We start from the raw sequence: 12,500 nt of genomic DNA, 5'->3' as shown, positions 1-12,500 counted from the left end.
TGCAGGACACATGAACATCGACATTTTGAACGCATATCGCAGTCCATGCTGTTATGTACTTTAATTAATTTTATAGTGCTGCTTGGACTACATATGGTTGAGGGTTGTAAGACTATGCTAATAAAGTTGCTTATTATTATATATTTTTATAATGATATGCATATGGTATATTATTGGATATATTTATATATTCATAATATTAAATATAAAAGCAATTATCTCAAATATTTATAAAAGAAAAAATGAAGATATACAATTCTTTCTTTTTTCAATTCAAATAATACTGAGAAATGTCTAGCATAAAAAAAATTAAATTTTTTTTAACTAGAATTGTCTCTTATTTAAAGATGCGAAAATTGAAAATATATCAAATATATTGTTCTTCATAGAGATATATTGTTTATATATATATATACATTGCTTTATACAACCTCAACTCATATGGGACTACCCCCTGAATTTAAGCATATTAATTAGGGGAGGAAAAGAAACTAACAAGGATTTTCTTAGTAGCGGCGAGCGAAAAGAAATCAGTTCAGCACTAAGTCACTTTGTCTATATGGCAAATGTGAGATGCAGTGTATGGAGCGTCAATATTCTAGTATGAGAAATTAACGATTTAAGTCCTTCTTAAATGAGGCCATTTACCCATAGAGGGTGCCAGGCCCGTATAACGTTAATGATTACTAGATGATGTTTCCAAAGAGTCGTGTTGCTTGATAGTGCAGCACTAAGTGGGTGGTAAACTCCATCTAAAACTAAATATAACCATGAGACCGATAGTAAACAAGTACCGTGAGGGAAAGTTGAAAAGAACTCTGAATAGAGAGTTAAATAGTACGTGAAACTGCTTAGAGGTTAAGCCCGATGAACCTGAATATCCATTATGGAAAATTCATCATTAAAGTTATAATATTTAAATAATATTATAGAAATAGTGTGCATTTTTTCCATATAAGGACATTGTAATCTATTAACATATATAATTTATCATAAAATATGACTTATAGTTTATTCAAATTATTATGCTTGCATTTTAACATAGGATAAATGTCATTAATTTGATAAAGTGTTGATAGATTAATAAGAATACAGTGCGTTAATTTTTCGGAATTATATAATGGCATAATTATCATTGATTTTTGTGTTTATTATATGCACTTGTATGATTAACAATGCGAAAGATTCAGGATACCTTCGGGACCCGTCTTGAAACACGGACCAAGGAGTCTAACATATGTGCAAGTTATTGGGATATAAACCTAATAGCGTAATTAACTTGACTATTAATGGGATTAGTTTTTTAACTATTTTATAGTTAATTAACACAATCCCGGGGCGTTCTATATAGTTATGTATAATAATATTTATATTATTTATGCCTCTAACTGGAACGTACCTTGAGCAGATATGCTGTGACCCGAAAGATGGTGAACTATACTTGATCAGGTTGAAGTCAGGGGAAACCCTGATGGAAGACCGAAACAGTTCTGACGTGCAAATCGATTGTCAGAATTGAGTATAGGGGCGAAAGACCAATCGAACCATCTAGTAGCTGGTTCCTTCCGAAGTTTCCCTCAGGATAGCTGGTGCATTTTAATGTTATATAAAATAATCTTATCTGGTAAAGCGAATGATTAGAGGCCTTAGGGTCGAAACGATCTTAACCTATTCTCAAACTTTAAATGGGTAAGAACCTTAACTTTCTTGATATGAAGTTTAAGGTTATGATATAATGTGCCCAGTGGGCCACTTTTGGTAAGCAGAACTGGCGCTGTGGGATGAACCAAACGTAATGTTACGGTGCCCAAATTAACAACTCATGCAGAAACCATGAAAGGCGTTGGTTGCTTAAAACAGCAGGACGGTGATCATGGAAGTCGAAATCCGCTAAGGAGTGTGTAACAACTCACCTGCCGAAGCAACTAGCCCTTAAAATGGATGGCGCTTAAGTTGTATACCTATACATTACCGCTAAAGTAGATGATTTATATTACTTGTAATATAAATTTTGAAACTTTAGTGAGTAGGAAGGTACAATGGTATGCGTAGAAGTGTTTGGCGTAAGCCTGCATGGAGCTGCTATTGGTACAGATCTTGGTGGTAGTAGCAAATAATCGAATGAGACCTTGGAGGACTGAAGTGGAGAAGGGTTTCGTGTGAACAGTGGTTGATCACGAGTTAGTCGGTCCTAAGTTCAAGGCGAAAGCCGAAAATTTTCAAGTAAAAATAAATATTACAATTATTGTGAAAATTATATACTTGAATAATTTTGAACGAAAGGGAATACGGTTCCAATTCCGTAACCTGTTGAGTATCCGTTTGTTATTAAATATGGGCCTCGTGCTCATCCTGGCAACAGGAACGACCATAAAGAAGCCGTCGAGAGATATCGGAAGAGTTTTCTTTTCTGTTTTATAGTCGTACTACCATGGAAGTCTTTCGCAGAGAGATATGGTAGATGGGCTAGAAGAGCATGACATATACTGTTGTGTCGATATTTTCTCCTCGGACCTTGAAAATTTATGGTGGGGATACGCAAACTTCTCAACAGGCCGTACCAATATCCGCAGCTGGTCTCCAAGGTGAAGAGTCTCTAGTCGATAGAATAATGTAGGTAAGGGAAGTCGGCAAATTAGATCCGTAACTTCGGGATAAGGATTGGCTCTGAAGATTGAGATAGTCGGGCTTGATTGGGAAACAATAATATGGTTTATGTGCTCGTTCTGGGTAAATAGAGTTATAATCATTTATGGTTGTAACTTGTTCCCCGGATAGTTTAGTTACGTATCCAATTGTGGAACTTTCTTGCTAAAATTTTTAAGAATACTAGTTGGGTCAAACCAATTAGTTCTTATTAATTATAACGATTATCAATTAACAATCAATTCAGAACTGGCACGGACTTGGGGAATCCGACTGTCTAATTAAAACAAAGCATTGTGATGGCCCTAGCGGGTGTTGACACAATGTGATTTCTGCCCAGTGCTCTGAATGTCAAAGTGAAGAAATTCAAGTAAGCGCGGGTCAACGGCGGGAGTAACTATGACTCTCTTAAGGAGAATTGGATTTGATCGCGTAGAGTGGGTGCAATTCCGTAACTCGTAAATCATACGATCAAGTCAAGTCGACTCAAAACCTCCTCGTGGTATTCTCTGGGTACTAGCTTTTGCTGGTAGCTGATTTGAGCGGCGGAGGGGTCCCTGGGGTTACCAGCCCCTTGGACCCCTTATAAACATATTGGTGCAGAAACTAACAACGAGCCTCGGATAATTGATGATATATTAGGAAGAGGAGAGTCCACGGCTACTAGTCTGGATGCTAGCAACCAGTATGAACGTGGTGCAGCGGTTAACCTTTCAGGTCGGGTGCCCTGCACGATATGTGGAATGTCGTTCAACTCCAAGAGGGGTTTGGGCGTCCACATGTCACATCGACACAAAGACGAACTTGATACACAACGTCTTCGTGTTGATAAAAAAGCGAGGTGGTCAGAGGAAGAAACGTTGATGATGGCGAGAAAGGAGGTCGAGCTTGCAGCAAGTGGTATTCGACATCTAAATAAAAAGCTAGCGGAAATTTTTACACACCGCAGTTCCGATGCAATTTCTTCATATCGGAAGAGGGGTGAATATAAGGCAAAACTGGAACAGATAAGAGGGCAATCTGTTCCCACCCCAGAAGCATTAGAGTCGAATACCTCACAGCGCCGCCCTAGTAATAGCGAGCAAAACCGACGAGTATCAACATCATCTTCGGGACCAATCAGACCACACGAACAGACGAACAGCGAAATCCTCAGGGTACTACAGGGCTTTGCCCCAGTAGTATGCGATTCCCGGTGGAGAGCCGAGGTCCTGCAAACTATCGTAGATAATGCGCAGGTCTCGGGACAGGAAACCACTCTCCAAAGTTTATCTTGCTATCTCATGGAAATTTTTCCGCCACGGAATGAACCGCACATTCTGACGAGGCCCCGAACGGAGCCTCGAAATATGAGACAGCGTAGAAGGCAGCAGTACGCTAGGGTTCAGCGTAACTGGGATAAACATCCGGGAAGATGCATAAAGTCCCTGCTGGAGGGCGCTGACGAGTCGGTGCAGCCACCCCAGGAAATTATGGAGCCATATTGGAGACAGATAATGACCACGCCTAGCTCAAGCTCCATCGAACACGCCTCGTTCCACATGGAACATTCGTTGGAGAGAGTATGGTCCGCTGTGAACCAGCGCGATCTTAGGGCCCATAAGGTCAAATTATCAGGTTCTCCAGGCCCGGACGGGATTACTCCAAGAACTGCCAGGAGTATCCCCGATGGCATTATGCTACGCATAATGAACTTAATTCTCTGGTGTGGGAGACTTCCGTACTCCATCCGTCTGGCCAGAACCATCTTCATCCCGAAGATGGCGACGGCAAGTCGTCCGCAAGACTATCGTCCTATTTCAGTCCCCTCGGTTTTGGTTAGGCAACTAAATGCCATTTTGGCAGCCCGGTTGATTAGTGCAGTCAACTGGGATTCGCGTCAGCGAGGGTTCCTACCGACCGATGGGTGTGCTGACAATACGACGATTGTTGATTTAGTTCTAAGGGAACATCATAAGCGATTTAAATCGTGCTACATCGGGACCCTCGATGTTAGTAAAGCCTTTGATGCGGTAGCTCACAAAGCGGTCTACAACACATTGGCTTCGTATGGTGCCCCACAAGGACTAATCAACTACATACGGAATTCGTACGAGGGCGGCGGCACAATGCTAACTGGGAACGGGTGGGTTTCAAGGGAGTTCATTCCTGCAAGAGGCGTCAAGCAGGGTGACCCTTTGTCTCCCATACTATTTAATCTGGTCATTGACCGGTTACTTAGGTCCTTACCCAGTGAGATTGGTGCCAAAGTCGGAAACGCTATGACAAATGCGGCTGCGTTCGCAGATGATATAGTCCTTTTTGCGGAAACTCCGATGGGCCTTCAGAAATTGTTGGACACCACAGTTGGCTTTCTCTCCTCTGTGGGCCTCACCCTTAACACTGACAAGTGTTTCACTGTCAGCATAAAGGGGCAAGCCAAGCAAAAGTGTACTGTCGTGGAACGGCGGAGCTTTTTGATTGGTGAGCGCGAGGTTCCTTCACTGAAGCGCACTGACGAGTGGAAGTATTTAGGGATTAAATTCACTGCGGATGGGCGGGTCCGGTACAATCCAGCTGAGGAGTTGCAACCGAAGCTGTTGAGATTGACTCGGGCCCCCCTGAAGCCACAGCAGAAGTTATTTGCCCTTCGGACTGTCCTTATCCCACAACTCTATCACAAGCTGACCCTTGGGAGTGTGACGATAGGCGTTCTGAAGAAATTTGACACATTGGTTCGATATACCGCACGGAAGTGGTTGAGGCTTCCGGTAGACGTACCAACTTCTTTTTTCCATGCCCCCCACAAAAGTGGGGGTCTCGGGTTACCATCGTTGAGATGGATAGCACCGATGCTTCGTTTGAAGCGATTGAGCAGTATAAAATGGCCTCACCTCGAGCAATCCGAGGTAGCCAGCTCTTTCGTGGAAGACGAAATGCGGAGGGCCCGGGATAGGCTTCAGGCTGGAAGTCAAGAGTTGTTAACCCGTCTACAGGTAGATTCGTACTTGGCAAATAGGTTGCACATGTCTGTTGATGGTGGCGGGCTCCGTGAAGCAGAGCGTTTTGCTCCGCAGCACGGATGGGTTGTCCAACCCACGCGTTTGCTAACAGGAAGGGAATATACAGAAGGAATCAAACTGCGGATAAATGCCCTACCCTCAAGGTCTCGTACCACGAGGGGAAGGCACGAATTGGGAAGACGGTGCCGTGCAGGATGTGATGCTCCCGAAACAACAAACCACATCTTGCAGCAATGCTATCGTACTCATGGGAGGAGGGTAGCTAGGCACGACGGCGTAGTAAATCTAATCAAGCGGGGACTTGAGAGGAAAGGCTGCGTCGTTCATGTTGAACCAAGTCTGCAGGGCGAGACCGGATTGAATAAACCCGACCTGGTAGCTATCCGACAAAATCACATTTATGTGATTGACGCGCAGGTAGTGACTGACGGACATTCTCTCGACCAAGCGCATCAGCGCAAAGTCGAGAAGTACGAGACACCGGACATACGGACGAATTTGCGGAGACTTTTCGGCTCGCAACATGTTGTTGAGTTCCATTCCGCCACTGTGAACTGGAGAGGAATTTGGAGCGGTCAGTCGGTAAAACGGCTGATTGCTTCAGACCTCCTCAGCACTAGTGATAGTCATATCATTAGTGTCCGGGTAATCAGTGGTGGTCTCTGGAGTTGGCGACAATTTATGTATCTGTCGGGATACACGCGTGATTGGACTTAGTCATGCATCACGTTCATATTAAAAGCTTGCTGCCGTAGCATAACATCTAAAAACGGCATAAAATTCGCTTAAAAACGAGGCGGTTTTTTAGTACGTAGGCGTCTTCTGGGTCGTATGAACCCACAAGATGAATCGTGCATGCACACTCTTATTGGCTAAATAACATCATAACCTGAGTGTGTATCTTTTGAAGATTTTTACGATCCTTAGCGAACAAAAAAAAAAAAAAAAAAAAAAATAGCCAAATGCCTCGTCATCTAATTAGTGACGCGCATGAATGGATTAACGAGATTCCTTCTGTCCCTATCTACTATCTAGCGAAACCACAGCCAAGGGAACGGGCTTGGAATAATTAGCGGGGAAAGAAGACCCTTTTGAGCTTGACTCTAATCTGGCAGTGTAAGGAGACATAAGAGGTGTAGAATAAGTGGGAGATATTAGACTTCGGTTTGGTATCGACAATGAAATACCACTACTCTTATTGTTTCCTTACTTACTTGATTAAATGGAACGTGTATCATTTCCTAGCCATTATACGGATATATTTATTATATCTTATGGTATTGGGTTTTGATGCAAGCTTCTTGATCAAAGTATCACGAGTTTGTTATATAATCGCAAACAAATTCTTTAATGAGAGATGCATTCATGTATTATCGATTTGAAAATTTGGTATAACTCCAATTACTCAGGTATGATCCAATTCAAGGACATTGCCAGGTAGGGAGTTTGACTGGGGCGGTACATCTCTCAAATAATAACGGAGGTGTCCCAAGGCCAGCTCAGTGCGGACAGAAACCACACATAGAGCAAAAGGGCAAATGCTGACTTGATCTCGGTGTTCAGTACACACAGGGACAGCAAAAGCTCGGCCTATCGATCCTTTTGGTTTAAAGAGTTTTTAACAAGAGGTGTCAGAAAAGTTACCATAGGGATAACTGGCTTGTGGCGGCCAAGCGTTCATAGCGACGTCGCTTTTTGATCCTTCGATGTCGGCTCTTCCTATCATTGTGAAGCAAAATTCACCAAGCGTTGGATTGTTCACCCATGCAAGGGAACGTGAGCTGGGTTTAGACCGTCGTGAGACAGGTTAGTTTTACCCTACTAATGACAAAACGTTGTTGCGACAGCATTCCTGCGTAGTACGAGAGGAACCGCAGGTACGGACCAATGGCACAATACTTGTTCGAGCGAACAGTGGTATGACGCTACGTCCGTTGGATTATGCCTGAACGCCTCTAAGGTCGTATCCGTGCTGGACTGCAATGATAAATAAGGGGCAATTTGCATTGTATGGCTTCTAAACCATTTAAAGTTTATTATTTATATTTTAAACGACAATGGATGTGATGCCAATGTAATTTGTAACATAGTAAATTGGGAGGATCTTTGATCACCTGATGCCATGCTAGTTACATATGAAAACATTATTTAATACAATGACAAAGCCTAGAATCAATTGTAAACGACTTTTGTAACGGGCAAGGTGTTGTAAGTGGTTGAGCAGCTGCCATACTGCGATCCACTGAAGCTTATCCTTTGCTTGATGATTCGAAATATAAAAAAAATGTAAATATGCATGTGTAAATATGTATATTTAGTATAAAAAATCTTTATATGCTATATCTAAGAAAGCATATAAGGATTTATCACGGGTTGTCCACGTTTCCCTACTAATTGTGGCCTACTAACTGTTTCGTCATCTTATTAGTGACGTGAAAAATGAAAATAATATTTTTCATTTATATTGTTATAAGTCTTAAACCTTAAGACGGCGGGAGTTGAATTACTTTCGTTTAGGTAGCCAAATGCCTCGTCATCTTATTAGTGACGTGAAAAATGAAAATAATATTTTTCATTTATATTGTTATAAGTCTTAAACCTTATAACGGCGGAAGATGAATTACTTTCTTTTAGGTAGCCAAATGCCTCGTCATCTTATTAGTGACGTGAAAAATGAAAATAATATTTTTCATTTATATTGTTATAAGTCTTAAACTTTAAGACGGCGGGAGTTGAATTACTTTCGCATAGGTAGCCAAATGCCTCGTCATCTTATTAGTGACGCGCATGATTCAATTCAAGAGATTCCTTCTGTCCCTATTTAAAACCTCACGGATATTAAAAATATTAAACATATATTGTTATAAGTCTTAAACCTTAAGACGGCGGGAGTTGAATTACTTTCGCATAGGTAGCCAAATGCCTCGTCATCTTATTAGTGACGCGCATGATTCAATTCAAGAGATTCCTTCTGTCCCTATTTAAAACCTCACGGATATTAAAAATATTAAACATATATTGTTATAAGTCTTAAACCTTAAGACGGCGGGAGTTGAATTACTTTCGCATAGGTAGCCAAATGCCTCGTCATCTTATTAGTGACGTGAAAAATGAAAATAATATTTTTCATTTATATTGTTATAAGTCTTAAACTTTAAGACGGCGGGAGTTGAATTACTTTCGCATAGGTAGCCAAATGCCTCGTCATCTTATTAGTGACGTGAAAAATGAAAATAATATTTTTCATTTATATTGTTATAAGTCTTAAACCTTATAACGGCGGAAGATGAATTACTTTCGTTTAGGTAGCCAAATGCCTCGTCATCTTAATAGTGACGTGAAAAATGAAAATAATATTTTTCATTTATATTGTTATAAGTCTTAAACTTTAAGACGGCGGGAGTTGAATTACTTTCGCATAGGTAGCCAAATGCCTCGTCATCTTATTAGTGACGTGAAAAATGAAAATAATATTTTTCATTTATATTGTTATAAGTCTTAAACCTTATAACGGCGGAAGATGAATTACTTTCGTTTAGGTAGCCAAATGCCTCGTCATCTTATTAGTGACGTGAAAAATGAAAATAATATTTTTCATTTATATTGTTATAAGTCTTAAACTTTAAGACGGCGGGAGTTGAATTACTTTCGCATAGGTAGCCAAATGCCTTGTCATCTTATTAGTGACGCGCATGATTCAATTCAAGAGATTCCTTCTGTCCCTATTTAAAACCTCACGGATATTAAAAATATTAAACATATATTGTTATAAGTCTTAAACCTTAAGACGGCGGGAGTTGAATTACTTTCGCATAGGTAGCCAAATGCCTCGTCATCTTATTAGTGACGCGCATGATTCAATTCAAGAGATTCCTTCTGTCCCTATTTAAAACCTCACGGATATTAAAAATATTAAACATATATTGTTATAAGTCTTAAACCTTAAGACGGCGGGAGTTGAATTACTTTCGCATAGGTAGCCAAATGCCTCGTCATCTTATTAGTGACGCGCATGATTCAATTCAAGAGATTCCTTCTGTCCCTATTTAAAACCTCACGGATATTAAAAATATTAAACATATATTGTTATAAGTCTTAAACCTTAAGACGGCGGGAGTTGAATTACTTTCGCATAGGTAGCCAAATGCCTTGTCATCTTATTAGTGACGCGCATGATTCAATTCAAGAGATTCCTTCTGTCCCTATTTAAAACCTCACGGATATTAAAAATATTAAACATATATTGTTATAAGTCTTAAACCTTAAGACGGCGGGAGTTGAATTACTTTCGCATAGGTAGCCAAATGCCTCGTCATCTTATTAGTGACGCGCATGATTCAATTCAAGAGATTCCTTCTGTCCCTATTTAAAACCTCACGGATATTAAAAATATTAAACATATATTGTTATAAGTCTTAAACCTTAAGACGGCGGGAGTTGAATTACTTTCGCATAGGTAGCCAAATGCCTCGTCATCTTATTAGTGACGCGCATGATTCAATTCAAGAGATTCCTTCTGTCCCTATTTAAAACCTCACGGATATTAAAAATATTAAACATATATTGTTATAAGTCTTAAACCTTAAGACGGCGGGAGTTGAATTACTTTCGCATAGGTAGCCAAATGCCTCGTCATCTTATTAGTGACGCGCATGATTCAATTCAAGAGATTCCTTCTGTCCCTATTTAAAACCTCACGGATATTAAAAATATTAAACATATATTGTTATAAGTCTTAAACCTTAAGACGGCGGGAGTTGAATTACTTTCGCATAGGTAGCCAAATGCCTCGTCATCTTATTAGTGACGCGCATGATTCAATTCAAGAGATTCCTTCTGTCCCTATTTAAAAACTCACGAATATTAAAAATATTAAAAATATTTTCATATGGATATGCAATCGTATGGATATCCAAATATGTGTGGGAAAGTCGTACTTCCTATACGATAAATGACCGGATTGACGAAACCGTGTTCAAAAAGGTATATAGGGTAGGTGGTGTTCGGCCTACCAATATAATATTAAAATAATATTATATTAAACAGAAGATCGCCAGTATTAATATATAAGCATATGGTTATGAATACATATGCATATAACATATATGAAAATATATGAATATATAAAAAAAAATATATATGAATATGAAAATATTTATATGTATATGGAATATATGGTAGGTGATGATGTTAGCCTACCATATAATATATAATATAATAATTTAATTATATTATATTAAATATGGAAATATTAAAAATATATTAAAAATATTAAAAATATTTTCATATGGATATGCAATCGTATGGATATCCAAATATGTGTGGGAAAGTCATACTTCCCATACAATAAATGACCGGATTGACGAAACCGTGTTCAAAAAGGTATATAGGGTAGGTGGTGTTCAGCCTGCCAATATAATATTAAAATAATATTATATTAAACAGAAGACCGCCAGTATTAATATATGAGCATATGGTTATGAATACATATGCATATAACATATATGAAAATATATGAATATAAAAAAATATATATGGATATGAAAATATTTATATGTATATGAAATATATGGTAGGTGATGGTGATAGCCTACCATATAATATATAATATAATAATTTAATTATATTATATTAAATATGGAAATATTAAAAATATATTAAAAATATTAAAAATATTTTCATATGGATATGCAATCGTATGGATATCCAAATATGTGTGGGAAAGTCATACTTCCCATACAATAAATGACCGGATTGACGAAACCGTGTTCAAAAAGGTATATAGGGTAGGTGGTGTTCAGCCTGCCAATATAATATTAAAATAATATTATATTAAACAGAAGACCGCCAGTATTAATATATAAGCATATGGTTATGAATACATATGCATATAACATATATGAAAATATATGAATATAAAAAAATATATATGGATATGAAAATATTTATATGTATATGAAATATATGGTAGGTGATGGTGATAGCCTACCATATAATATATAATATAATAATTTAATTATATTATATTAAATATGGAAATATTAAAAATATATTAAAAATATTAAAAATATTTTCATATGGATATGCAATCGTATGGATATCCAAATATGTGTGGGAAAGTCATACTTCCCATACAATAAATGACCGGATTGACGAAACCGTGTTCAAAAAGGTATATAGGGTAGGTGGTGTTCGGCCTACCAATATAATATTAAAATAATATTATATTAAACAGAAGACCGCCAGTATTAATATATGAGCATATGGTTATGAATACATATGCATATAACATATATGAAAATATATGAATATAAAAAAATATATATGGATATGAAAATATTTATATGTATATGAAATATATGGTAGGTGATGGTGATAGCCTACCATATAATATATAATATAATAATTTAATTATATTATATTAAATATGGAAATATTAAAAATATATTAAAAATATTAAAAATATTTTCATATGGATATGCAATCGTATGGATATCCAAATATGTGTGGGAAAGTCATACTTCCCATACAATAAATGACCGGATTGACGAAACCGTGTTCAAAAAGGTATATAGGGTAGGTGGTGTTCGGCCTACCAATATAATATTAAAATAATATTATATTAAACAGAAGACCGCCAGTATTAATATATAAGCATATGGTTATGAATACATATGCATATAACATATATGAAAATATATGAATATAAAAAAATATATATGGATATGAAAATATTTATATGTATATGAAATATATGGTAGGTGATGGTGATAGCCTACCATATAATATATAATATAATAATTTAATTATATTATATTAAATATGGAAATATTAAAAATATATTAAAAATAT

At 37.7% G+C, this 12,500-nt stretch overlaps 1 non-coding gene and 1 pseudogene across 1 annotated transcript in view; both read left to right on the top strand.

The window, feature by feature from the left end:
- The window catches only part of LOC138926974 (5.8S ribosomal RNA), a 179-nt gene extending 72 nt beyond the window's left edge, over positions 1-107 (top strand). Inside the window, exon 1 of the ribosomal RNA XR_011443625.1 lies at positions 1-107. This exon is cut by the window's left edge and continues 72 nt beyond it. This is a non-coding gene — a ribosomal RNA (5.8S ribosomal RNA).
- Positions 108-427: 320 nt separating this feature from the next.
- LOC138926971 (large subunit ribosomal RNA) lies at positions 428-7,920 on the top strand (annotated as a pseudogene).
- Positions 7,921-12,500: the final 4,580 nt, after the last annotated feature.

Source organism: Drosophila bipectinata, unplaced genomic scaffold (genome assembly GCF_030179905.1).
Source record: "Drosophila bipectinata strain 14024-0381.07 unplaced genomic scaffold, DbipHiC1v2 scaffold_138, whole genome shotgun sequence".
In the NCBI taxonomy this organism is placed as follows: domain Eukaryota; kingdom Metazoa; phylum Arthropoda; class Insecta; order Diptera; family Drosophilidae; genus Drosophila; species Drosophila bipectinata.
This window is presented reverse-complemented; position numbering and strand designations above follow the sequence as displayed.